General features: G+C 44.2%; 2 protein-coding genes across 4 annotated transcripts in view; one reads left to right on the top strand and one right to left on the bottom strand.

The window, feature by feature from the left end:
* C11H7orf50 (chromosome 11 C7orf50 homolog) overlaps window positions 1–26,162 on the top strand; it is a 293,434-nt gene that overhangs the window by 163,397 nt on the left and 103,875 nt on the right. The window lies entirely within an intron of this gene.
* The window catches only part of GPR146 (G protein-coupled receptor 146), a 73,970-nt gene that overhangs the window by 20,416 nt on the left and 27,392 nt on the right, over window positions 1–26,162 (bottom strand). The window contains exon 1 of one of the 2 annotated variants that reach the window (XM_033914808.1): window positions 3,408–3,428. The exons of the other annotated variant lie outside the window; for it this stretch is intronic. The gene's annotated coding sequence lies outside the window, so the exon portion shown is untranslated. Of the gene's footprint in view, window positions 1–3,407; window positions 3,429–26,162 lie in introns of those variants that run through there. 2 annotated transcript variants of the gene reach the window in all.

Below are 26,162 nucleotides of genomic sequence, written 5' to 3' on the forward strand. Positions count from 1 at the left end.
CCTCCTTCCTTTCCCCGGGTCCCCTGCTCTTACCGCCCTGCTGCTAAAGCCGACAGGAAGTCTTCTTTCCAACGTCAATTCTGACGTCAGAGAGGACGTTCTGGGCCAGCCAATCGCTGCCTGGCTGGCCCAGAACGTCCTCTCCGACATCAGAATTGACGTCGGAAAGAAGACTTCCTGTCGCCTTTACCAGCAGCAGCAGGGCGGTAAGAGCAGGGAAAAGGAAGGAGGGAGGCTTTTTTTTTTTTGCGCGGCAGGGAGGGAAGCAGGCAAACAGGCTGGCTTCGAGGGTGGGACAAAGTCTGGAAGGCAGTGAGAGGGACACAGGAAGGAGGCACTGGGGGCACTAAAGACAGGAAGGGGCACTAAGGATATGGGAAGGAGGCACTGGGGGCACTAAAGACATGGGAAGGAGGCACCGGGGGCACTAAAGACATAGGAAGGAAAGAGGGAGGGAATAGAAAGGGACAATTCTTGGGCATGAATGCAGAAAGAAAGAAATGAAAGAAAGGATACACAGACAGAAGGAAATGCAACCAGAGACTCATGAAATCACCAGACAGCAAAAGTAGGGAAAATGATTTTATTTTCAATTTAGTGATCAAAACGTGTCAGTTTTGAGAATTTATATCTGCTATCTATATTTTGCACTATATTTGTCTATTTTTCTATAGTTACTGAGGTGACCGAGCTCGCAGAGATGGGGCGGAACGGGGTTTTTAAATTTTAGTCCTAGTAGTTTGCCAGTCCACAAAATAATTCTTTTATTTCTGCCGGTCCATGGGTATAAAAAGGTTGTAAAACACTGGTTTAGTGCACAATTATTCCTGAATATATATTTGGGTGCTTAGCATATGTATGTCAGAGACATGTGTACTGTTACTTGTTGAGCAGAATGCAGTATTGCTAGGCTGCTGTGCCATGTAGATTCTACTTGAAACGTGCCAGAGTGATGTGTCCGTGTGGGGTGTGGATTGCATGAGTACATTACCTGGAAGCATCCTCCTAGGAACTGGAGTAGGGCAGTCTTTGCTCTTGCCAGAGATGTGCACTGAAAAATTCAGTCACAGGAACTCAAGGTAAACTAAAACACAGAGCCCTGGCCATCAGCCTGCAATGGTACTGAACACATTTTTTACAGCAAATATCCAGGAAGCAGTTGCCTGGTTAAAAGGAAGCAAGAAACGCGCCAAACTATAATTTTTCAAGCTGCCAATTTGTTTGTGTACAGAATATCGGATCTTCCTCGGGGCCGTTGCAGGAGAATCTGGGTTTAAAAAATGTTCCTAGAGGAAAAGTCCACGATCTGCTATTGAGATTAGAGAATGACACGGTGGAAAAATTCATCACCGTTCTCGTCCCCGTGGATAACCGCGGGAAACCATCTCATGTCATTCTTTAGTGTCTGTCTCAACCTCAGTCCTTCTACACCAGCATTCATCAGTGCAAGGCTTGAGGGTCAGTGGCTGAGCCCATTCATACTCTGATTCTTCTCTCTCCTTAGAGAATGACATGGAGATGGTTTCCCGCGGTTATCCACGGGGACGGGAACGGTGATTAATTTTGTCACCGTGTCATTCTCTAATTGAGATCAACATGAGGGAAGCCACTGCTTGCCCTGGGATGGATAGTATGGAATGTTGCTACTATTTGGGTTTCTGCCAGGTACTTGTGACATGGATTGGCCACTGTGGAGACAGGATACTGGTCTGACTCAGTATGGCTATTCTTATGTGAGCCAAGTATAGATAGGACAATGAAGCCATTGTGACATCGGTGATGAGGTGGCTCTTAGCCATTGGTGGAATGAGGCATTATAACATCACAATCTCAGCTCTGGAATGTTGCTACTCTTTGGATTTCTGCCAGGTACTTGTGACCTGGATTGGTCACTGTGAAAACAGGATTCTGGGCTAGATGGATCATTGGTCAGACCCAGTATTTTATTTTTATCAAACTTAATATACCACTTTAGCATACGACTAAAGCAATTTACAATAAATTTTTAAAAATCAATAAATAATTTAAGAAAAGAATGTCATTATAAATAGAAAAGACCTGGTCTAATATTAAAAATCATACATAAAGTAAAAGAACCCCCTTCTCTTTTACAAAAGCGCAGATAAGGTTTTTAGCACTGGCCAGCACGCTGAATGCTCTGCGCTGCTCCGACGGTCATAGAGTTCCTATGAGAGACAAGAGCAGCACAGAGTATTCAGCGCACTGGCCAGCACTAAAAATCTCTTGCACGCTTTTGTAAAAGTGGGGATAAATATATAGCTTTTATGTGAACCTTTAGCCTTATACACCTCCACTTACCCCTTAATTTTCAAGTCCCCTCTAGACAGAGAAAATGCTTTTAAATATTAAATTCTGTGTTATGTGTATGCATGCGTATGCATATATATCACTCTCAAATGAGGCAACTTAAAAAAAAAAATCATTCATCCAAGTAAATGGGTAAATAGCCCATCCTTTTAAAACCAATAGGAGGAAATATTTTTTCACTTGGAGAATAGTTAAGCTCTGAAATGTGTTACCAGAGGATGTGTTAAGTGCAGTTAATGTAGCTGGTTTTAAAAAAGGTTTGGACAAGTTCCTGGAAGAAAAATCCATAAACTGCTTTTGAAACAAATATGGGAGTTGCCCTGGATCGGTGGCATGGAATGCTGCTACTATCTGGGGTTCCCGAATCTTGCTGCTCTTTGAGATTCTGCATGGAATCTTGATAATCTTTGGGGTTCCGGAATGCTTCTACTATCTGGTGTTCCGGAATCTTGCTACTCTTTGAGATTCTGCATGGAATCTTGATAATCTTTGGGGTTCTGGAATGCTGCTACAAGGTGGGCTTTTGTAAGGTACTTGTGACTTGGATTGGTCTCCGTGAAGACGGGATACTGGGCTAGATGGACCATTGCTCTGACCCGGTAAGGCTATTATGTTCATGCAGTTGAAAGTACACATTGACCATTCTCTGAGCTTGTCGGGCTGTCAGGATTTATTGTTTTGCTTTGACCGCAGCTGCTCTGTGTTTCTTTCCAGAAGTAGCTCCCCTAGGCGATTACCTAATCCTGCCTAATGGTTGGGCTGGTTCTAATCTTTCTGAATTCAGCATAGTGGTTGATAAGATCCCCTGTCCCACAGAAGTGAAGGCGTTGCTTACAGAATGGCCAGAATCCTGCACGTCTCTGCTATTCAAATCTGCTACCTTGATCTGTGCACATGTCATGATCGCAAAATTTAGAACACTTTACTGTCTTTTTTTTTTTTTTTTGTAAACTTTTTGATGATAAAGTAGAAAGATGGCCTACTTGTTCTAAAAGGAAAACATGAGTTTGTAGATGCTGAGCAATGCTAGGACATTTCCGATAGCAAAATGAACTTTTGTTTTAAAGAAAAGTTATTACCTGTGACGCATTTTCCCGGTGAGTTGGACTCCATGGCTTGCTTCTTTAGAGAGCTCAGGGCTGTAATGCAACAATTTCAATCTGCTCAGCAAAGATACAGAGGCAGGAAGGAGAAGGAAGGGAGATAACCCAAATCTGCAAAATATTTGCAGCAGCACAGTGGCTGAGGCCCTACTGGGCTTTATCTGCTAACAGTTTCTGTTACCTCGCCATTGGGCAGGTAGGATATACAGAATCCAGGCTCTCAAGACTGCAAAAGATTTTGTAAAGTTTTGTCCTCGTACACTGCTCTATTTTGACTTCTTTTAACTCATGTCACTTTGTAGGAAGAAAAGCCATGCTGCATTAGACTAAGGACCATCGAGTCCAGCATCCTGTGTGATAGTGGCAAGTCCAGGTCACAAGTACCCAGCAGAGATCAAAAAGTAAGGGGACAATAGGCGGTGGAATTTCTCCAGGTAGAAGCAACTCCGAGTTGGGTAGAGTTCAAACCACCTCTGGGTAGTGTTAAGGCAGTCCAGGGGTAGAGTCAGGCATTACCCATTTAGCAGTGATTTTCGATCAGCTAATCAGGTAACGAAAGTTAGGAGAATAAGACATAAGAATAGCCTTACTGGGTCAGACCAATGGTCCATCAAGCCCAGTAGCCCGTTCTCACGGTGGCCAATCCAGGTCACTAGTACCTAACTTGATCTGGATTAGAGAATGACATGGGGACAAATTTTTTTCCTGTCCCTGCAAGGAAGTCAATTCCCTGTCCTATCTCCACGAGTTTTTTTCACTGTCCCTGTCCTATTCCTTTAAGCTCTGCCTTAACTGCACAAGCCTCGAACACTTATGATTTTAAAGTGTTTGAGGCCTGTGCAAATAAGGACAGAGCTTGCAGGAATGGGGCAGGGACAGGGAAAGAACTTGTGGGGGTGACATGATCGAGACATTCAAGTATCTCACGGACCGCATCGAGGTGGAAGAAGATATCTTCTTTTTCAAGGGTTCCGCGGCAACAAGGGGGCATCCATGGAAAATCAGGGGCGGGAAACTGCACGGGGACACCAGGAAATTCTTTTTCACTGAAAGGGTGGTTGATCGCTGGAATAGTCTTCCACTACAGGTTATTGAGGCCAGCAGCGTGCCTGATTTTAAGGCCAAATGGGATAGACACGTGGGATCTATTCACGGAGAAAGGTAGAGGGAGGGTCATTGAGGTGGGCAGACTAGATGGGCCGTGGCCCTTATCTGCCGTCTATTTCTATGTTTCTATGGATGAAGAAAAAATTGTCCTCGTGTCGTTCACTAATCTGGATATCTATTCAGGTAAGAATCTGAAGATTGGATAACAGCCGACATCCACACCATACATGGATATTCAGCACAGGGTATCTGGGTATCTAGCCTATGCTGAATATTCAGGCTGAATTTTGACACCCCCCCTAGATTTATTTCCTATAGTCAGTTGCTAGAGTCAAACAATGGGTGTCCTGGCTAAAAAAAATTTTAATGGAGTTTTTCCTCTGGGAACTTGTCCAAGCCTCTTTTAAATCCTGCTATGTTGGTCACCTTGATTACATTCTCTGGCCACAAAATTCACTGCTCAATTACATGTGAAACACCCCCCCCCCCCCCCACACACACACACACATTTTGTGATTTTTTTTTAGTTCCAGGGAGTGTCCTTGTTTGACAGGTTAAACAACTGTTCCTTATTTAACCGTTCTACCCTGTGAAAATTGTATAAACGTCTATCATAGCCCCCCCCCCCCCCGGTCATTTTTTCTCAAAGCTGAAAAGCCCTAGCATGTTTATTCCTGTTTGTTTGTTTTTTTTGTCACCCTTCTCTGAACCTTTTCTAGTTGCATTATATCTTTTTAAAGATGGGGGCGACCAGATTGGCGTAGTATTGAAGGGACCAGACACACCATGGATACACGCATAATGATATACTTATCTTTTCAGCCTCTTCTAACAAACTGCGCTATTAGCGTCGGGAGCAGCGCGGGCCATTCAGCGTGCTACAAACTGCCAGCGCAGTTTGATAGAAGAGGCCCTTTCTTTTTGTATTCCTTTTTAGGTAATATCTAACATTCTGTTGGCTTTTATTAGTATATAACCTAAAACCACTCAACCCAGTGGTAAGAATAACTAAATCACAAAAAATATATGCAATACCACTTATTGAAAATTTATGACTGAATGAGCTGATCGAGCCTCTGATTGGTTATGCCTTGGTGGCCCTGACGCAGCGGATGAATACGGTTCCCGCGAAACGCTGGCCGCGTCGGCAGACAGGCATTTTGATATGACATTAAGTGTCTAAAGAGACTCCAACAGTGAAGACTGCTAGCAATGAGATAAGTTTATGGTCTATTTTTTTAAACACTAGAAACAAGTGCACATTATTATCTTTGGAATAGTGCTGAAGAACATTAAGTGGCTTTGAAGGAATTATCTATTTATTTATAGAACTGTTTGGTGAAGGGTTTAAACAATACGTTTTATAAAACAAAACAAAAAAGCAACTATAAGCAGGCCAATGATTGGCGCAGGAGTGGTAATACTACGCGGATCATCTCAGTCTGTGATCTAACAGCTGTGCGTAGGCTCCGATTCTGAGGCCCCCCCAAAAAAAGCCTGAAAGTTTTAAGGGCTAGTTACACTGATGTATACTGTTTTGAATAAGTGGTATTGCATATATTTTTTGGGCTTTTATTAGTAGCCACGGTATACTGGGCTGAATATTTTTGACATTCTTACCCAAAATGACTACCAAGATCTTTTTCTTAGGAGGTGAATCTGAATTCAGCATCCCACAATTTGTACAGTAGCCGAGACTATGGGCTCCTTTTACTAAGGTGCACTAGCGTTTTTGGCGCACGCAGGAAATTACCGTGTGCTACACTTTTATTCCGCACGTTAAAGCCCTAACGCAGGGTTAGGGAAGTCCAGTCCTCGAGAGCCGTATTCCAGTCGGGTTTTCAGGATTTCCCCAATGAATATGCATGAGATCTATTTGCATGCACTGCTTTCAATGCATATTGATTGGGGAAATCCTGAAAACCCGACTGGAATACGGCTCTTCGAGAACCGGAGTTCCCTACCCCTGCTCTAACGCATCTTAGTAAAAGGAGCCCTATTTTTCTGTATTTGTATCACTTCACACTTGTCCACATTAAATTTTATCTGCCACTTTGATGTCCAGTCTCGTAAGATCCTTTCTGGAAACCTTGCCGTTGTCAACTATTTTAATGGCTTTTGGATAATTTTATGTTAGTGATATCTTGGAATCCGAACTTAATCCATTTCCAGAACCCCGTTCGAGTTTCAAATCGTTCGAGTTCCAAGTACAACTTTTCCCATTTAAAATAATAGAAACTGGATTAATCCGTTCCTGGGCCCCACAAATTCAAATTTTAACAGTAAATACACTGGATTTTAAGGTACAATATTAACAAATAATAGTACAGTATTTTCCTCACTAAACTATACAAAGGCGAAAATCACACGAGATGCTTTCACTACAGCTTCCGACAATGAACTGAACGAGGTATGGGTGGCCCGAGCGCTTGGGAAACGTACACACATGAGCAACGTGCATGCGTTCAGATTCCAAAGCGGCTTTCGGATTCCGGGGCAAAATTTGCTTGAATTTTTAGTTCGGATTCCAAGTTGTTCAAGTACTGGGACGTTCGGATTCCAAGGTATCCGCTGTATTCACAAATTTGATCACATCATTTGTCACTCCTGCCTCCAGATCATTTATGAATATTATGAAGGCACTTCACTGGCGACTCTTTTCCATCTAGATAATAGAATAGGATTAAAGGGTCAATTTTCTATCTCTTTCTCAGTTTGCAATCCACAAAAGGACACTGCCTCCTTTCACACGAATCTTTAATTTCCTAAGGAGTTTTTCCGAAAATCCAGATAATTACATCTACTGGCTCATCGTTATCTACTTGTTTACCCCATTTTTTAAAAAAAACCCTAATAAATTGGTAAGGCAAAACTTGCCTTTCCTGGACCCAGGCTACCTCATTCCCATTGGGCCATGTCTGTCTATATGGGCTAGAAATCCAATAGGCTCAAATGTTCATAAAAAAGCAGCCACTCTCAAGACAGGGCACAACTTGGTTAAAATAGTTAATCTGGTAAATGTGACATGTCACCTGACTACATTTCAGTGAAGGAAAAGTAGAAGTAACATTACATTATGAAAAAGAACCCCACCCCCCAAAAAAATAATGCTGGTAAAGAATTTCCTCATGATACAGATAGTTTTTATAAAACCACAGATGACCAGAATGAAATATACTGTAGTTCCTTATTCTTTTGCCCTAGAATATGATCTTGCACCTTTTCTTCCTACGCACTGAGATGATCTTTGAAGTGGCTCCACTGTGATGAAATTGAGCTACCTGCCAAAAGGTTCCAGGGTAAACAGCCATGTTAAGTCTGGGTGGCACAGAAGCTGGTGGTACATGATAGACTAAACAGATCTATTGAGGAATCGGCCTGCCAGGATAAGAGTCCACTTTTTCGTCACTTGGCTTCTAGCCCATGTCTGCTAAACTCATTGATAAAAACATGCAACATTTTTCAATTAATTATGGCAATTTTCTGAAGCAAAAAGGCTAGTTATTGTTAGAGAGAATGTCAAACATTAGAATGCTTTCAAGTTTAGTAAAAAAAATATATTGATATACCATCCTTCAGAAATCTGTCTAAGCAGCTTACAACATAGAAACAGAGAATGTGATGGCAGGAAAACAAATCATTAGGCTACTACTTATCACTTATATAGTGCTGAAAGGCGTATGCAGTGCTGTACATTCTGGCATTTATAGACAGCCCCTGCTTGGAAGAGCTTACAATCTAACTTGGACAGACAGGGCTAGGGATGCAGAACCCAAGGTGAGAGGAGTTAGGAGTCAAAAGCACTCTCAAAGAGGTGGGCTTTTAACTGAGCCTTGAACCCTGCCAGAGACGGAGCCCGCCATAGGGATCCGGGCAGCTTGTTCTAAGCATACGGCGCAGCAAGACAGAAGGGACGGAGTCTGGAGTTGGCAGTTGAAGAGAAGGGCATAGATAGGAGGGACTTACCAGCTGATTGAGCTTATGGGCAGACTGGTTAGGCCTTGAATATGGCTAAAAGAGTGCTGCTCATCTTCCCACCTCTCCGCTTCCTTCGTTCTCCGTCTCTGTGGACAACACTCTCATCTTCCTGTTTTGTCAGCTCGTAATCTTGGGGTCATCTTTGACTCCTCTCTCTCCTTCACCGCACAGATACAATATATTGCTAAAACCTGCTGCTTCTTCCTGTATAATATTACCAAAATCCAACCCTTCCACTACTAAAACACTTTTCCACACCCTCATCACCTCACGCTTAGACTACTGCAATTCGCTACTCTCAAAACTTGCACTTAGCCATCTCAATCTCGCTCCCCTCCAATCCATCCAGAATCCAGCTGCATGACTTATATTCTGGGAGAGCCACTATACTCATGTTACCCCTCTCATAAAGTCTCTTCATTGCCTTCCCATCCATTTTAGACTACAATTCAAACTCCCCTTACTGACCTACAAATAGAAACATAGAAGATGACGGCAGAAAAGGGCTACAGCCCGTCAAGTCTGCCCACTCTGCTTACCCACCCCCTGTCTATGCCCTAATGACCCAATTTTCTTATCTTGACCCTCGTAGGGATCCCACATGGGTATCCCATTTATTCTTAAAGTCTGGCACGCTGTCTGCCTCGATCACCTGCACTGGAAGCTTGTTCCAATGATCAACCACTCTCTCTGTGAAGAAATACTTTCTGGTGTCGCCATGAAATTTTCCGCCCCTGAGTTTGAGCGGGTGCCCTCTTGTGGCCGAGGGTCCCTTGAGAAAGAAAATATCATCTTCCACTTCGACACGTCCCGTGAGGTACTTAAATGTTTCGATCATGTCGCCCCTCTCCCTACGTTCCTCGAGAGTGTAGAGCTGCAATTTGTTCAGTCTCTCTTCATACGAGAGACCCTTGAGCCCCGAGATCATCACTCACTCAGCTGTCCCCTCACTATCTTTCTTCACTCATCTCCCCCTATGATCCCTCCTCTGTTAGCAGCCATGTAAATCTCTGAGCGATGCTCCTAGAGCTATGCTCAGCTTAGCGGGAACATAGGATGTGACCATGCCACATACTACACTTACCTTGAGCAGTGTTGCTGCACCGCCTTCCGATCGGTTCTTCATCGTCCCTGTGCAGCCGGGCAGCAGGTGAAGCATTTAAAGTCTCACAGCTCTTATCACAATATTTTGGTCCACAGCAGTAGGAAATGAGGAACTTATGTGCACTGCCTGCTGCCCAGTCACATGAAAGGGGGAGGGGTTTGAAGAGCAGAATTGGGAGGTGGTGCACAAGCATTGTTAGAGCTTAGTACAGCAGGTGTCTTGTTTGCCTCCTCCCAGCACCACCACTATTGTCCCCTTTTATTTTTCAAATCTGGGTGGAAGGTTTCATCATATTGTCTACGATGATACCCAGATCCTTTTCTTGGGCGCTAATCCCCAAGGTGGACCCTAGCATCCGGTAACTGTGATTCAGGTTATTCTTCCCAATGTGCATCACTTTGCATTTGTCCACATTAAATTTCTTCTGCCATTTGGGCGCCCAGTCTTCCAATTTCCTAAGGTCCACCTGCAATTTTTCACAATCGGCATGCGTTTTAACAACTTTGAACAGTTTAGTGCCATCTGCAAATTTAATCACCTCACTCGTCGTTCCAATTTCCAGATCATTTATAAATAAGTTAAATAGCATCGGTCCCAGTTCAGACCCCTTGCGGCACTCCACTGTTTACTCTCCTCCATTGAGGAAAAATGGCCATTTAACCCTACCCTCTGTTTTCTATCCGATAACCAATTCCTAATCCACAACTGAACTTTGCCATCTATCCCATGAAACTTTAATTTTCTCAGGAGCCTCTCGTGAGGAACTTTATCAAAAGCTTTCTGAAAATCTAGATACACTATATCAACCGGCTCATCTTTATCCACATGTTTATTCACACCTTCAAAGAAGTCAAGCAAATTTGTGGAGGTGTTGGTGCTCCCTATTCTGTGATGCAGAACTGAGCGCATGTGGCTGCACCCTGCTCTGAGACTACAGGAACAGGGGAAGAGGGGGAAAAAAATATGAGAAATCAGGAGGAAGGGAATGGAATGGGGGGGGCAAAAGAGTGGAATGAAAGGGGTGAGGAGAATAAATGTTGGCGGGGTTAAGTGGAAGTCAGTGTGCCACATACATAAGAACATAAGACATTGCCTCTACTGGGTCAGACCATAGGTCCATCATGCCCAGCAGTCCGCTCCCGTGGCGGCCCATCAGGTCCATGACCTGTAAGGTGATCCTTTGCCTAAAACCCTTCAATCCCCTTTATCCCTCTATCTATACCCTTACATAATCCTATCTATACCTCTATCTGTATCCCTCAATCCCCTTGCACCTGGAAAACAGGAGGTAGAATAATTTGGCTTATGGTACCACGGTCGCTGACTCTCTAGCACAGTGGTTCTTAACCTGGGTTCGACTGAACCCCAGGGGTTCGGTGAGTCAGTCTCGCGGGTTCGGTGGAGGTCAAAATACACCTCCAACTCAGCATCCTTTTCGAGGATGCTGGACATAAAAACAAAGAAAAGGAACAGACTTTGTTGCGAAAATGACATGAGAGTGGCACTTGCCAAGGTAAAGCCACGCATTTCTGAACTGGTCTCTGAGAGGCAACAGCAGAAGTCACACTGATTTGCAGTAAATTTCATTATTATGTTATTATTATTCAAAATATAGGAGAACTTTTTTGTTTTCAAAACTGATATAATTTTTTCCCTCACTGTATACCTATGTTTTGAATTTGTAAAAATCATATTTTATTTTTCCAATAAAGAAGGGTTCGGTCAACACGCATATGAAACTGGTGGGGTTCAGTACCTCCAACAAGGTTAAGAACCACTGCTCTAGCATCTGCGATTGCTAAAAAGGCCAGAGAGCCTCCTCCGCCTCTTCCTCTCAGCAAACATCTCCATGGGGGTTTCCCACACTCTTCCCCATTCTAGCCCTCTGTAGGAGCTCAAATGACCTACGTGACTCTTCCTGGGAAAAGTCTAGGGGCCATCGTGGCGTAATTTCACTAGCCAGTTCCTTCTTCCTTTGTTCAAAAATATTTTCCTCATTTAATAAGTTTTTTTGCACATACTGTACCGTAAAAGTTCCCCGAACCCCCCAATACATTTCAATGAGTGATAAAAGAAAGATTTCCTTCTCTCCCCTGCAACACTCTTTCCAGTGCTATGCTCCCATGCCCGAGGTTTGCAGTCAAGAGAGCGTAGGGAAGCTTGGATAGCTGTGCTTTTTGCTAAATTCTGTAGTTTTGGATAAATAACTAGAGATCTGGTATGTTTAAAACCGCAGCATACTGAACATCACTGAAGCCATACATCTCTCTTAAGCTTCTCTTTGTAATTTTTTAATACGTTAGGAAGGAAATGGCCTGGCGTTTAGAAGCTGCAGAGCAGACCAAGGGCTCCTCGCTCTTTATACAAGAGCAGTACTGTTTGCTTGAACTTTGCTGTGCTAGACAATTATCGCTTGTGCCTAGAAACCCATAACGGCACCGTTTCCCAGGAGACAACCTAGCTGAAAGTTTGCAGCACCGCCAGGCTTTCCCTGCTGAAAATCTTTTGTAGTCCTTGTTATGAGGTGGGGTGTAGAGGTTGGCTGTGATCCATGAGCAGATAAGCAGATCTATACTGGGGTTCTGCCAAAACTGTTTGGGCCCGCTTTTGCAAAACTTTTTTTTTTTTTTCCATGCTGAGTAGCTGAGCAACAGAGCGGTCTTTGTAAAGTGATGCTGGAATATTCTGTGCAGGGAGAGGGGCTATATTTGAGCCTTTGCTGGAAGGTAACGTGAGCCAACATTTTGAAAAGGAGTTTGTAAGGCAGGTTGGAAGTCTCAAGACATGACCGGTGGTAACTAGATCAGTTGAAACATATTAAACAGGGATTTATTTAGAGGTTTTCTCATGATATAACTTGAATAATTAGATACAGGACAGTCAATCATCCTCTTGGATACTCCTGCCTGGACCTTGTAATTTTAGAAATGTATATTAGATTGTAAACTAGAGAATGACACGGTGACAAAATTCATCACCGTTCCCGTCCCCGCGGATAACCGCGGTAAACCATCTTCATGTCATTCTTTAAGGAGGGAGGGAAGAATCAGAGTATGAATGGCCACAACCACTGACCCGCAAGCTTTGCTTTGAAGAATACTGGTGTAGAAGGACCGAGGTTGAGTAGCAACATTCCAGAGCTGAGATTGTGATGTCATAATGCCTCATTCCACCAGTGCCTAAGAGCCAATCACATCAGTGATGTCACAATGGCTTCATTATCCTTGGCTCCCATAAGAATCAGAGTATGAATGGCCACAACCACTGACCCTCAAGCTTTGCTTTGAAGAATGCTGGTGTAGAAGGACCGAGGTTGAAATAGACACTAGAAAATGACATGGGATTATTTCCCGCGGTTATCTGCGGGGACGGGAACGGTGATGAATTTTGTCACCGTTTCATTCTCTATTGTAAACCTCCCCCACTACTAGGGTTACCATATTTCTTTGAAAACCTCATCTCCTCTCCTTCCCTAAGCTCGGCGCTGCATCTGAAGGGCCTCTGAACATGCGCGGATGAGATGTGATAACATCGCATACATGCACGCAAATTTGGCCCCAAGCTTCTTCCTAAACCTGGACAAACTGCTGGGGTTTCAAAACCCATCCAGACACCTGGACAGTCCTCTAAAAAAGACATGTCTGGGTAAATCCAGACATATGGAAACCCTACCCACCACCTCCCCACCATGTTAAAAACGATGACGGGACAAAAGCGCACGAGTCTTCAGCGCGCCAACATTGCAGCGCGGACAGTTCGGCGCGGACAGTTCGGCGCTGCCTAAAAAGTTACTTTTAAAGAGCTCCGATGGGGAGTATGGGGGAACCCCCCCCAGTTTACTTCATACTCTTCGCACTGCCGATGGGGGTGTGTGGGGGTGCAACCCCCCACATTATAGAGAAAACTTAACTTTTTCCTAAAAAATTGGGAAAAAGTTAAGTTTACTCTATAATGGAGGGTTCCAAACCCCCCACCCAACGGCAGCGTGAAGAGTATGAAGTAAACTAGTGGGGTTTTCCCCCCGCATCAGAGCTCTTTAAAAGTAACTTTTTAGGCGGCGCACTGGGGTCTTATGTCGAATTGTCTGCGCGTCAAAGTCCCGTGCGCGTATTACTATGAACCGTTAAAAACATAGGTACTAAGCTAAGTCAGATTACTGGTCCATCAAGCCCAACCCCCCCTCTCCGAAACAGAAAATGAAGACGCCCAAAGCTTAAACATAGAAACATGATGGCAGATAAAGGCCAAAAGGCCCATCCAGTCTGCCCATCTGCAGTAAACATTATCTCTTTCTCTCTCAGAGAGATCCCACGTGCCTATCCCAGTTAAATTACTGTTTGATAGACCTGAATTACAGATCTTTTTTTTTTTTTTTTTTACAAATTCAACCAAATTACTACTCTTGACCCAAGTTGGCGAAGAGACCTGCAAAAGTTGAGGGAGTGGAATGACTTTTCTTCCCTCTCAGATAAATTCATTAGACTCAAGCCGGTCCCTGAGGCACATCTAGTCTCCTCCTGCACCGTGGAGGAAGGGCCTAATGATTAATGCAGTGAACTGGGGAACTGGGCTCAACTCCCACTGCAGCTGTGTGTGTCCTTGGGCATGTCACTTAAACCCTCTGTTGCCATAGGTACAAAGAACACCTTAATTTGTGAGCCCACTATAGTCCTATAGAAATAATTAGTAGTAGTAGTTGGTTTTCAGGATGTCCACAATGAATATGTATGAGATAGATTTGCATACCAAGGAAGCAGTGCATGCAAACCTATATCATGCATATTTATTGTGAATATCCTGAAAACTTGATGAAGACTTGGTTGAGAAGCTGTGGACCCGCTTATGATCCAGTCAGGCCAGTGTCCTTCCCTTCTTTACGTGTATTGCCATGCTTCCATTGTCCTGGATTTTATTATTGCCATATGTGGTGTATTGTCTATTACTGAAGTAACAATAACGTTCTGGAATTCTGAAAACTGCTATGATACCTTGTGGTAAAGAGCGGTATAATGAATGACATGTACAATTTTGGTGGTGATAACGGGAGGGAGCAGTTCCAGCCTAATCACTAGGCACCCTGCCCAGGGTTGCAAAATCCAGGGGTGCTGGAGGGGAGAAGAAGAACATGGCATCAGCACTTCAAAACAACTATTTAGCACTGGAGAAGGTGGGAGAATTCAGCAGGCCTTTGGGTGCTGCCATATCTCAAGACCTCCGACTACCCACTTGCAGTTCTGAACAGCTGCAGAACGATAGCAGCAGGAGGGAAAAAGGGAAGCAGACCAGCGAGGGAAGAAATGATAAGAAACGTTGGACAGTGTTTGGTAGGGGCAGGGGGAGAAAGATGCTTGATATGGTAGGGGAAGGGGAGAAATAAGATGCAGGTGGGGGAGGGAAGAGAAGAGGATATGTTAGATACTTCAGGGGGATAAGGTAAAGAAAGGAAGAAAACTGCTGGATATGGAGGTTGGTGGAATAGAATAGGGTCTTGAGTTGTCCCTGGTGAGGAGGAGAGGGGTTGCACTGCAGGTGGTTTGCCTAGGCAGGGGTGTCCAACCTGTGGCCCCGTGAAGTATTTTGTGCGGCCCCGGTCGAGGGCGATGCAGTGTTTTCCTCTGCTGCCCCCGGGTGTTTACCATCTTGCTGGCTCCCTCCTCTGTCTTGCTGCAGCGTTTGCGCGGCCCCAGAAAATTTTGGGGGGGCCAATGCGGCCCAGGGAAGCCAAAAGGTTGGACACCCCTGGCCTAAGGAGCATTAGATACCCTTGAGCAGCCCTGGGAAGACGTAACGGAATTTTAACAGCAAGAGACTAACCCTCTTCTACGAAACTGCAATAGCATTTTCTAGCGCAGAGAGCCGCACTGCTCCTGACACTCATTGAGTTCCTATAAGCGTCAGCAGCAGCGCAGGCCATTCAGCGCAGCGTTCTGCTCTAAAAATCGCTAGCGCTATTTAATAGAAGTGGGGGTAAATCCTGGAAACTTGTCTTTTGTATTTGTTTGGATGCCATAACCGGGGAGGCAAGCCAAGAGTTTAAAGAAAATACCTGGCTGTGATTATAACACCAACAAAGATCTACTGTTACAAAAAGGGTTCATTAATGATGTTTTACCTTTGAGACTGTATTTATTTAGACACTACTGGGGACACCAGCCTCAGACCTACACTGTCCCCGTTGGATTTTTATCTCTATGGATCGAAAAGCTTGATCTCTATCCTTCAAAAATTCATAGAAGCCATGTGGGATTTAAAAACAAACAAACAAACAAAAAATCAATTTTATCTTGAAACAGAATTAAACAATTGCAAGGAAATTCGAATGAAAAGCTAGAACCCAGAGCGAGGACCCTTGGCTTAAAAAATAAACATTCTTGTCTCCTTGCAGTAGCTTTTGACATGTTCGTTTTTCAATCTTAGCTCCATTAATTTTTCTCAAGAGCTCTTCTCTGTTGGCTTAGTAGCATTAAACCACAGAGCAGTTTAATTATTCCCAGTACTAAACCAGTTCCAACAGAGGACCCATACTGCCTCCCATTTTCCACTGTCCTGAGCTAGTCTTGCATTTAAACAAAAAAAATTAAGTTAATATAGATTTTATTCAAGGTGATGCAACTGCTCCCTTGCCCTCTGCAGGACAGTACCAGAGCTGACCAAAAGGTAAATAATCATTGTTTGAAGGCTGTCCAGATCAATTCCATCTCTAATCAGGTGATTTGTCATTGGAGGTGGGACTTATTGGATTGTGAAAATACAAACATAGGAAATTGGGTTAAAAGTGAATGAGTATCGGGGGAGTGGAGCCATATTCTAGTGGTTGGAGTACCAGAGAATCCCAGTTCAAATTCCACTCCTGCTCCTTGTGATCATGGGCAAGTCACTTAACCCTCCATCGCCTTATATACAAACCGAGATTGTAAGCCCTCCAGGGACAGGGAAATACCTGAATTTAACTCGGCTTGAGTTGCTTCTGAAAGAGGTGTAGCATAACATAGAGACTTATACACCGCAACGACCTCACAGTTTACAAATCAAGAAAAGATCATAATGAATTAATCATGATATTTACCAAAGAGATATGTTTTCTACATTTTTCTGAAAGCTGAATAGGAGGTGAAAAATAATAGACGAGTGCTAATTTGTTTTTCCCCACAGAGCCGCCCGAAATGCCAACATTTTACCAAGGAAACGTTTGTAGACACAACCCTTTAGTGATGGAAAGTCAAAAGAGGCAAACCATACGCAGATGTTTCCTATTTACAAATTTGAAAACAATCAAAAAAAGATAACTTGGCAGTAATCCATTCAAAGCTTTAATACGTATACAGCCAAATTTGAAAATCACTCTAGCCTCCATCGTCAACCAAATAAATAGATGCAGTGACTACCTTTGATACTTTAAACCTTGTACTCTGGTTCTTTCTGAGACCCTCAGATTTGTCTTGTCAGTCTCCACTAGACCTTTACCAGGGGCAGTGGAATGTCTTTTTGTTTGGGGGAGGGGGACCAAGCTCTATTCCAACCCCACCCACGCTCCACCTCCAGCATCTCCTCTTTCCTTCCCTACCATCCCATCCAGCATTATTCATTGCCTCTGAACCCCCCCCCCCCCCCCCACTATGGTGCTCAGCATTTCTCCCCTCCCCCACAGTGATCTCAAGCACTTCTGCCCACCTCACAGCCCACACCCCCCCCCCCCCACATTGTGTTCGGTACCATACCTCCCTTCCCCCGGGGTGGCGAAACTCCAATTGGCACAACACCAAAAGTATAGAGGCTGGCGGGCAAGGAGCCTTGTGCATGCTCAAAGCCTGCCTTCTCACTCTCCTTCCAAACTTCCTATTAGAGAATGACACGGTGACAAAATTCATCACCGTTCCCGTCCCCACGGATAACCACGGGAAATAATCCCATGTCATTTTCTAGTGTCTATTTCAACCTCAGTCCTTCTACACCAGCATTCTTCAAAGCAAAGCTGGGCCCATTCATACTCTGATTCTTATGTGAGCCAAGGATAATGAAGCCATTGTGACATCACTGATGTGATTGGCTCTTAGGCACTGGTGGAATGAGGCATTATGACATCACAATCTCAGCTCTGGAATGTTGCTACTCAACCTCAGTCCTTCTACACCAGCATTCTTCAAAGCAAAGCTTGCAGGTCAGTGGTTGTGGCCATTCATACTCTGATTCTTCCCTCTGATTCTTCCCTCTTTCCTTAAAGAATGACATGAAGATGGTTTCCCGCGGTTATCCGCGGGGATGGGAACGGTGATGAATTTTGTCACTGTGTCATTCTCTACTTCCTATTTCAGAGAGGCAGAAATGGTAGGCCTTGGGCTTGCACAAATGCTCAAGGCCCCCTTGTTTGCTGGCCTCTAAGCTTTTGGTTCTGTGCCAGTTGGAGTATCAATGCCCTGGAGGAGGGAGGTAAGGTACTAACCTCATGGCCCAATTTATATTTGAAAACATGACTTGCTCAAGGTTTCATTTTGTTGTCCTGATGGCTAAGATGGGCTGGAGTGAGCTTTGACGGAGACTCCAGTAGATGGAACCTAAGCACATGACCAGGCAGGGCTCTGGGTTTCTGGCCCAGAAATATCTAAATGAAATGATTAATTTATGGAGCATGTATGGTTGGGCAGACTGGATGGACTATGTGGGTCTTTATCTGCCATCATTTACTATGTTATTGTGGAGGGGGGGGCTAGAAAGAATTCCTTGAGCCTTACAATTTCTCTTTGTTTTCATACTGTGTCTACCTACAGCTTGTCATTTCTTTCCCTCACTCAGGCTTCTCCTATTTCACTTCTGCTTATTACCCCGGTCTCTCCCTAACTGTATCCTCTTCCTCCCTCCCCACCCCTATTCAGCATTTTCCCCCTCAGTCTCCCATTTCCATCCGGTGTGTGCTCCTTTTTCTATCATCTCTCTTCTCCCCTCCTCCATTCCTTCTCTACCTGCCATTCAGCGACTGCCTCCCCTCTCCCCGTTCTATTTGGTGTCTGCTTCTTCTGCCCCTTCTATCCAGCATCTGTCTTTCCTCTCTCCCCCCCCCCATCCAGTGTGTCTCTCCCTTCTATCCAGAATCTGCCTCCTCTGCCCTCCTACATCCAGCTTCTACCCATCCTATCCGACAGCTGCCTCTGCTGCAGTTAGTCAACAGTGGCAAAACAAAGATAAAGCCCATCGCGGGGCCGTTCCACTCATCCTCGCAGCCGCCAGTTCTTCCCCCTCTGACATCACTTTCAGGTCTGGGGCAGAGCCGGCAGCCACGAGGATGAATGAAGTGGTCCCCATGATGGCTTTATCATTGTTTTGTCACCGCTGAAACAGCAGCAACATGGTATGATGAGAGCGGGAAGATTTGGGGGTGTATCGTGGCACTCATGCCTCCCCCCCCTATGATATTTTACCAAGCAAGGGCTCTCGTGTCTCATTGCACAGCGTTGTGTTACAGAAATGAATAATTGTAGTAATACAAATTTATGGCCATGCTTCTCAGTTACTGATAAACCATGGATCAATAGCCAGGGTTCAAATGTTATTTTTCCCACTGATGCTGTCTCTGACTTCAGGCAAAACGCTTCACCTCCATTGCGGGCTCTATTTACTAAGGTGTGGGTAGGATTTACAGTTATTGCAAAGCTTCTGTGTTAACGGTTGAGTGTATGCCCAGTATCTTCCTGACGGTGTGTTAAGAAGCATCACAATATCTGCCATTCAGTTAACATAGTAAAATGACAGCAGATACAGACCTGTATGTCCACCTAGTCTGTCCAGTGATACCACCACTTTGAGCAGGTTATACCACTCTATGCCCTGGATAGGGTTATATCTGCCACTCCATCCGGGTTAAACCCTTGAAGGGTGAACATCGTTTAAAGTTTTGCTTGGATTGTATCCTCTTACTATATAGTAGGGATCTCAAAGACCCTCCTTGAGGGCCGCAATCCAGTCGGGTTTTCAGGATTTCCCCAATGAATATGCATTGAAAGCAGTGCATGCACATAGATCTCATGCATATTCATTGGAGAAATCCTGAAAACCTGACTGGATTGCGGCCCTCAAGGAGGGACTTTGTGGTTTTATATTAATGGTAGCTACTTCAACATAAGAACATCAGAATAGCCTTACTGGGTCAGACCAATGGTCCATCAAGCCCAGTTGCCCATTCTCACAGTGGCCAATCCAGGCTACTAGTACCTGGCCAAAACCCAAGGAGTAACAACATTCCATACAGAATCTCAAAGAATAGCAAGATTCCAGAATCCCAGAGAGTAACAAGATTCTAGAATCCTAAACACTAGCAACATTCCATTATCTCATTGTAAGCAAGATTCCGGAACCCCAAATAGTAGCAACATTCCATGCTTCCGATCCAGGGCAAGCAGTGGCTTCCCCCATGTCTTTGTCAATAACAGACTATGGACTTTTCCTCCAGGAAATTGTCCAAACCTTTCTTAAAACCAGCTACACTATCCGCTCTTACCACAACCTCTGGCAACACATTTCAGAGCTTAATGTAATGGGCTTAAACACTAGTTTACTATAACTGCAGTACTTGTGTGATCAAAGGTACTGCCCCGTCTGTTGAATCTTCCATGAGATGAGCCTAAGAGCTCAGATTTAGGCCCCGATATTCAGCTGGCAGCACTTTGACTGCCCACCACCAGCATTCAACCTGAATATTCAATGCCGAGCCATTTCCTGCGGCCTTGAAATATCCGGATTCACTTTTCTGTGGCAGCTTAACCAGTTAAGCTAGTATTCAGCACTAGCTGGTTAAGTGCTTATTGTTTAAAGATAAGCCGCATAAAGAGCAGGCCTATTTAAATGCTAAATATAGCTGATTTGGTGCGTGATATAGCCAGTTATCTCCCTCTGAATATCTATGGTTGGGTGCTAAAATGCCATTCCTGGCCAGTTAAATACTGTAGTTTTGAATATCAGCCAGCTAATGTTTTCCTTTATGATGAACCCCCCCACCCCCTACCCCTTATCTCACATTTGTTTCTGTTTTGCTCCACCCTAAATATTGCTTTCACAGCTGCAATATGATAAAAATTTCAGGCAAAATATTTTCTTTGGAAAAGCAAACAAAAAAGATAATGTAGAAGCTATTTTTCAGGGTGGGGGGGGGGGGAATTTCTTTTTGTTCAGATTACTTCTATAGTTCTGTAGTCCCTTTTTCTGGAGGTCTTTGTGTCCTCAGCACCATCTCCTTTGAGCCAAAATAAGAGCAAATCCTAGAACATAGCCAAGAACTATTTATTTCCGCTCAAAGTCTTTGAAAGTAGGCTAGGCTTACCAGCATAGGCAATTTGGAACTGCTTTATCCAGGTCTATTAAGGCATGCCACAGGGTTTGCAGACTTACAAGGACATGGATCTGTGGAGCTGAGGGGGGAAGGGTATTCTAAGAGCAGAAGAAGATGAGCTGGATTAAGGAACAGAGACCCCAATGCACAACGCTCTGACACCCTGGATTAAAAAATATATATATACCGTGGTTGGAGTGATTTTTCTTGACTAGGTGATGCTCAGCAAATTAGATCCATGCTATTTGTTTGGAGCAGCTCCCGTAAAAGGGGGTGGAACTGTGCCTGGTGCTTCCTTAGAAGAGAAATCGCTAGGCGCAGCTCCTCCTCCTCCTGCCTGCAGCCGCCATTCTCCTTTCCTCTGCCCAGCCAAAGGTGGCTCTAGAGCAGTGGTCTCAAACTCGCGGCCCGCCAGATACTATTTTGCGGCCCGCGGTCTGTACTAGTGCTGCCCGCTCTTTGCAGCATCCTCCGGCTTCCCCCTGGCCTCCTGCTCTTACCTTCAGATAATTACCACAGCCTGCAGAGAAGATTGCGTGCGAGCGGTCCTTCGGGGTGGGGGTGCGAGCGGTCCTGCGGGGGGTGAATCGGACGTCGGGAGGGAATCAGGCTTTCAGGGTGGGGACAGGACTTCAAGGGGGAGAGGAGAATCGGGGCGGGTGAAAGGAGACTCGGGTGGCAACGGGAGAGTCGGGGCGGCATGCGCGGTATATAAAAATTTATTTACATAAATTACAGTTTCCCGCGCGCTATACCCGTGTGCGCGGTATATGAGTGAAAATACGGTATGTATGTTAAGAGCCTTCTTCCTTGAACATTTTAATTCATTCCCTTGCGATCTCACGCATAGATTACTGTAACGCCCTCCTCAAAGGCATCACAAAAAAGGAAATAAGACTTCAAATAGTACAAAACACTGCCGTAAAAATCATATTTAACGTAAAAAAGTCTGACCATGTCACTCCCCCCCCCCCTTCTACAGAAAGCTCACTGGCTTCCAATAGAACATAGGATCGCCTACAAAATTATTTTACTTATTTTTAAAACCAGAGCAAATAACCACCCTGAATTTATAAAACAATTTACTTATTCCGTGTAGGACTTAAGGTCCACAGCTCACAACCTTCTTACTATTCCCTCGCTGAAATATATCAGTATAACGAGGGCTACAATTTTCTCCGTTAGTGCCCCCTCTCTTTGGAACAGTATGCAAAATCACTTACGTGAAATAACAAGTCTTGCCAATTTTAAGGCGAAGTTAAAGACATTTTTATTCCTTGATGCCTTTGTAACTTAAACTGCCCTTTTAAGGGCGACTTAGATTCAGGAAAGGTTTTTTACCTTTAGTTTCCCTACTCTTTGTTCTTTTCCTTGAATGTTCCTTTTCTCTCTATCAATTGTAGTTCTAACCCTTCTTCCCTTTCTTTCCCGTTCGTCAATGTCTATAAAATTTTGTCATTTCCCCCGATTTGTCTCTGTTTATATTGTAAATTAATTTGGCACAGGGTTTTGGCATTTTTGCACACTGCCTAGAAGGCTTGATTAGGTGGTATAAGAAATCTTAAAGAAACTTGAAACTAATGAGCTCCTTGCAATGCATTTTCTCCTTGGCTGCTACGTGAATCGTTAGCAGCCATGGAGAACCCTTTTGTGCATTGGGAGGAGAACTTTCCACAGCAGTTAGACTGCTTTAATGAGTCTTAATGCCACGGAAAGCTTTTGTGCATCCCGCGGGGCCAGAGTGGTTGTTCTCTGCTCCAGCCTTGCCCCCTCCTCTTCTCTTCCCTGAAGCCTGCCTGGGAGGGGTTGAGGCAGAAAACTCCTGCAGGCTCTGAATTCCTAAAACAGCAGAGCCAGTGGTGTGGCGAGGGTTGGAGGTGCCCCCCCCCCCATTGCATGCGTACCTTCCCTTTCCGCCGTACCTCTTCGCCGATGCAAGCAGCATCTCTAACCTACTGACCGCGCTGGCCTCGGCTCTTCCTCTGACATCATTTCCTGGTCCCCCATGGCCAGGAAGTGACTTCAAAAGGAGAGCCGAAGCCAGCGCAGGCAGCAGGTTGGAAGAGGTACGAGGGAGGCAGAGAGGAGGAGAGTTGTTGGCGCCCCCACTAAGATGGTGCCCAGGGTGGTCTGCCCTCCTTTTCCACACGACTGAGCAGAGCTCTCTTCCAGGCAGTTCCCCAGAAATTAAATCTTGTCATTCAAAACCACTAGGCACAATTTGATACAGTCCTCTTGTGTGTGTGTCCCCTTAACCTGGAAATCAACCCCAGATCCCTGCTTATGGTAATATTCTGTGCTGATATTGGGCAGGCACAGATTTTAATAATAATAATAATAACTTTATTTTTATATACCGCCAGCTATCTTGCGACTTCTAGGCGGTTTACAATAAAAGAAACTGTGAATACAATGAAAGAAAATGTAAATACAATAAAGAGAAACTTTACGTACAATGAATTAAAGAGTATAGCAGTGTATATCTCAATACAATAAAGGGAAACTTTACGTACAATGAATTAAAGAGTATAGCAGTATACATTTGATAATATTAATAATGTTAGCAACAGTTTGTGTGTTGCAAGGCCAGGAAGTGCCAAGCTATTTGCACAGAAGTAGAAATGTTCCGTAAATTGAATAGAGTGTTCATAGTTAGTGGTTAGGGGTTGGGGTTAACAGTTTGCAAGATCAGGTATGTGATGATGTTACAAGGGGGGTTGATGTTCCGGTTCGTTGCCTAGGTATTTCAAGAATAAGTAGGTTTTTAGGTGTTTCCTGAATTCTTCATAGTTGTTTGTTTGTGCAATTAGTTTTCCTAGGTCTTTACCCCATATGGCTGCTTGATATGATAGCAGTTGTTGATGGTGTCTCTTATATTTGCACCCTCTAGCCGGTGGGGAGACAAATTTCATGTGTGTTTTTCTTTCGTGTCTGTTGGTTGGGAATGAGAAGAGATCTGTAATGTATTTTGGGGCTAGACCATTTAATACTTTGAAGCAGAGACATCCTAGCTTGAACTTTGTGCGCGCCTCCATCGGCAGCCAGTGTAGGAGTCGGTAGGAAGGGGTTATGTGATCGGACTTCTTCAGCCCGAAAACCTCAAAATGTAACATTAACGTTATCTAAAGCAAGAGATGGTAGAATATGCAACAGACAATTCACTAAAGAAACCAGTTTCTGGTTTCAAGCTACCAAGATTTTCTTTTTTTTTTTTCTTGTAAGGGTTGTCTGAACAGAGGAGGGAGATTAGATCAATATTTGAAAACTTTAAGCCAGTGTTTACAATACATAACTAGCAACTGCAGCGAGTACATGTGTTTGGATAATTAAACCAGATTTATGTAACTATTCTTTCTCAGGCAGGAAAAGCCTTTAAGAAGGGCAGAGAATAAAACAACAGAAGCTTATTTACAAAATTTTAGCTGGGGAAAAACGAGGGCAGCAGTTCTAGCATGAAGTTGCCTAAAAAGGAGGATTATCTTTTTTTCTAAATAGGAACTTATATTTAAGACTCAACAGATCCACCAGCTGCAATTTAAAAACTTCGTTTCCAAAGAATTAGTTTATATATTTAACAAACGCAAATCTGCGTTCAAAGCTATTAATCCACCTCTTGGTTTGGAGAGGGGACAAGCAGACCTCTGAAATGCGCACAAACGGTTGGATTTCATGCCATACGCTCAGTGGGTTTGGCTGTAAGACCCAGAGATGGAGATTGGCTGTGTGGTGGCCTTGTCTTCTATGTGAATATGAATGGTAGAAATTGAAGAATTTGCACGATCTGCATCTCGTATATGGCAATTCGGTTTAGGATGGGCTTGGGAGGGCTTCGATAGGAGCCATTTGGAACATGAGGATGGTGCTGGGCAGACTTTCACGGTCTGAATCCTGCAAACGATGAGATGGTTTGGCAACTTCAATAGTTGGAACCTAAGGACAGTACTGTATGGACTTTTAAGGTCTGTGGCCCAGAAATAATGCATATAATTATACGGCAGACTGGATGGACCGTTCGGGTCTTTATCTGCTGTCGTGCACTCCTTGGCCGTTAGCATGTGCTTACAACCCTTGGTAACCCAGTGGTTAGGCTCATGGTAGCTTTCTGCATTGGCTTCTTCAACTATAAGTTTTTGGCACTGAAAACCCAGATAACCTCGGCAGCCACAAAAATCCATTTTCCTTGTTTTTTCACTCATTAAGATTCTTGGATCTATGATTTTGGACTAAAGTATTTACTTATTATTTTTACATACGTTTATTATATATTGTAATGTCTTTCTCAAGATCCTGTACAAGAAGTTATTTCTTGATTTATTTAGTGTTAAATATAAATAAAGAATTAAAATAAATAAATATATTACCCACCTTTTCCAATCTGAGCTGAAGATGTACGACTTTCAGCTATGAGTTATTTCCCTGCCCAAGTGGACTCACCATCAAAACTGTACCTGAGGAAGTTGAGGGTGAAGTGACTTGTCCAAGGTCCCAAAGCATGTCAGTGGGAAAAGCAGGATTTGAACCCTGGCTCCCAAGCCCGTTTCTCTGCCCACTAGGCTAGCCACTCCTCTGCTCCACTGTGCTGGGGAACGAGACGTACCTTTGAAAGTTATGATTGAGTTCAAAACACTTTCTGACCTCACTAGGTTTCAGATTTCAGGATAGGAAAGGGGACGGCGACTGGCCATGCAGCATAAACAAAATAGACTTGAAAAAGAGATTTTCACTGAATCCACTTTGCCTTCTCCGAGCTGCCTCGTATACACCCCTCACTGTCTTAGGTGCCCTTAAGCCTAAATTTCAGGTATCACTTTACGGTAGTCTGCTCCTGCCAGCCTAGGAAGGAATGGGAGAAGACTGACAGCTCGGAACTGTAGGTGAGCTAGGACCAGGCAGTTTCCCCTTTCACGGTGCTCTAGAACCTAAGCCTGTTCTACATTCAGGCGCTAGAGCAGGGGTGTCAAAGTCCCTCCTCAAGGGCCGCAATCCAGTCGGATTTTCAGGATTTCCCCAATGAATATGCATGAGATCTATTTGCACACACTGCTTTCATTGTATGCTAATGCAGTGTTCTTCAACCCACCGGTCAATGGACCGATGCCGGTCCACAGAAATTTCCTGCCGGTCCACAGGGCCGGCATGTGCATCAGGCCCACAACAATGTTCTTCAACCGCCGGTCCACGGTGCAATCAATGCGGCGTTATCTTCGAGCTAGCTCCCTCTTCC

This window comes from Geotrypetes seraphini, chromosome 11 (assembly GCF_902459505.1).
Source record: "Geotrypetes seraphini chromosome 11, aGeoSer1.1, whole genome shotgun sequence".
NCBI lineage: Eukaryota > Metazoa > Chordata > Amphibia > Gymnophiona > Dermophiidae > Geotrypetes > Geotrypetes seraphini.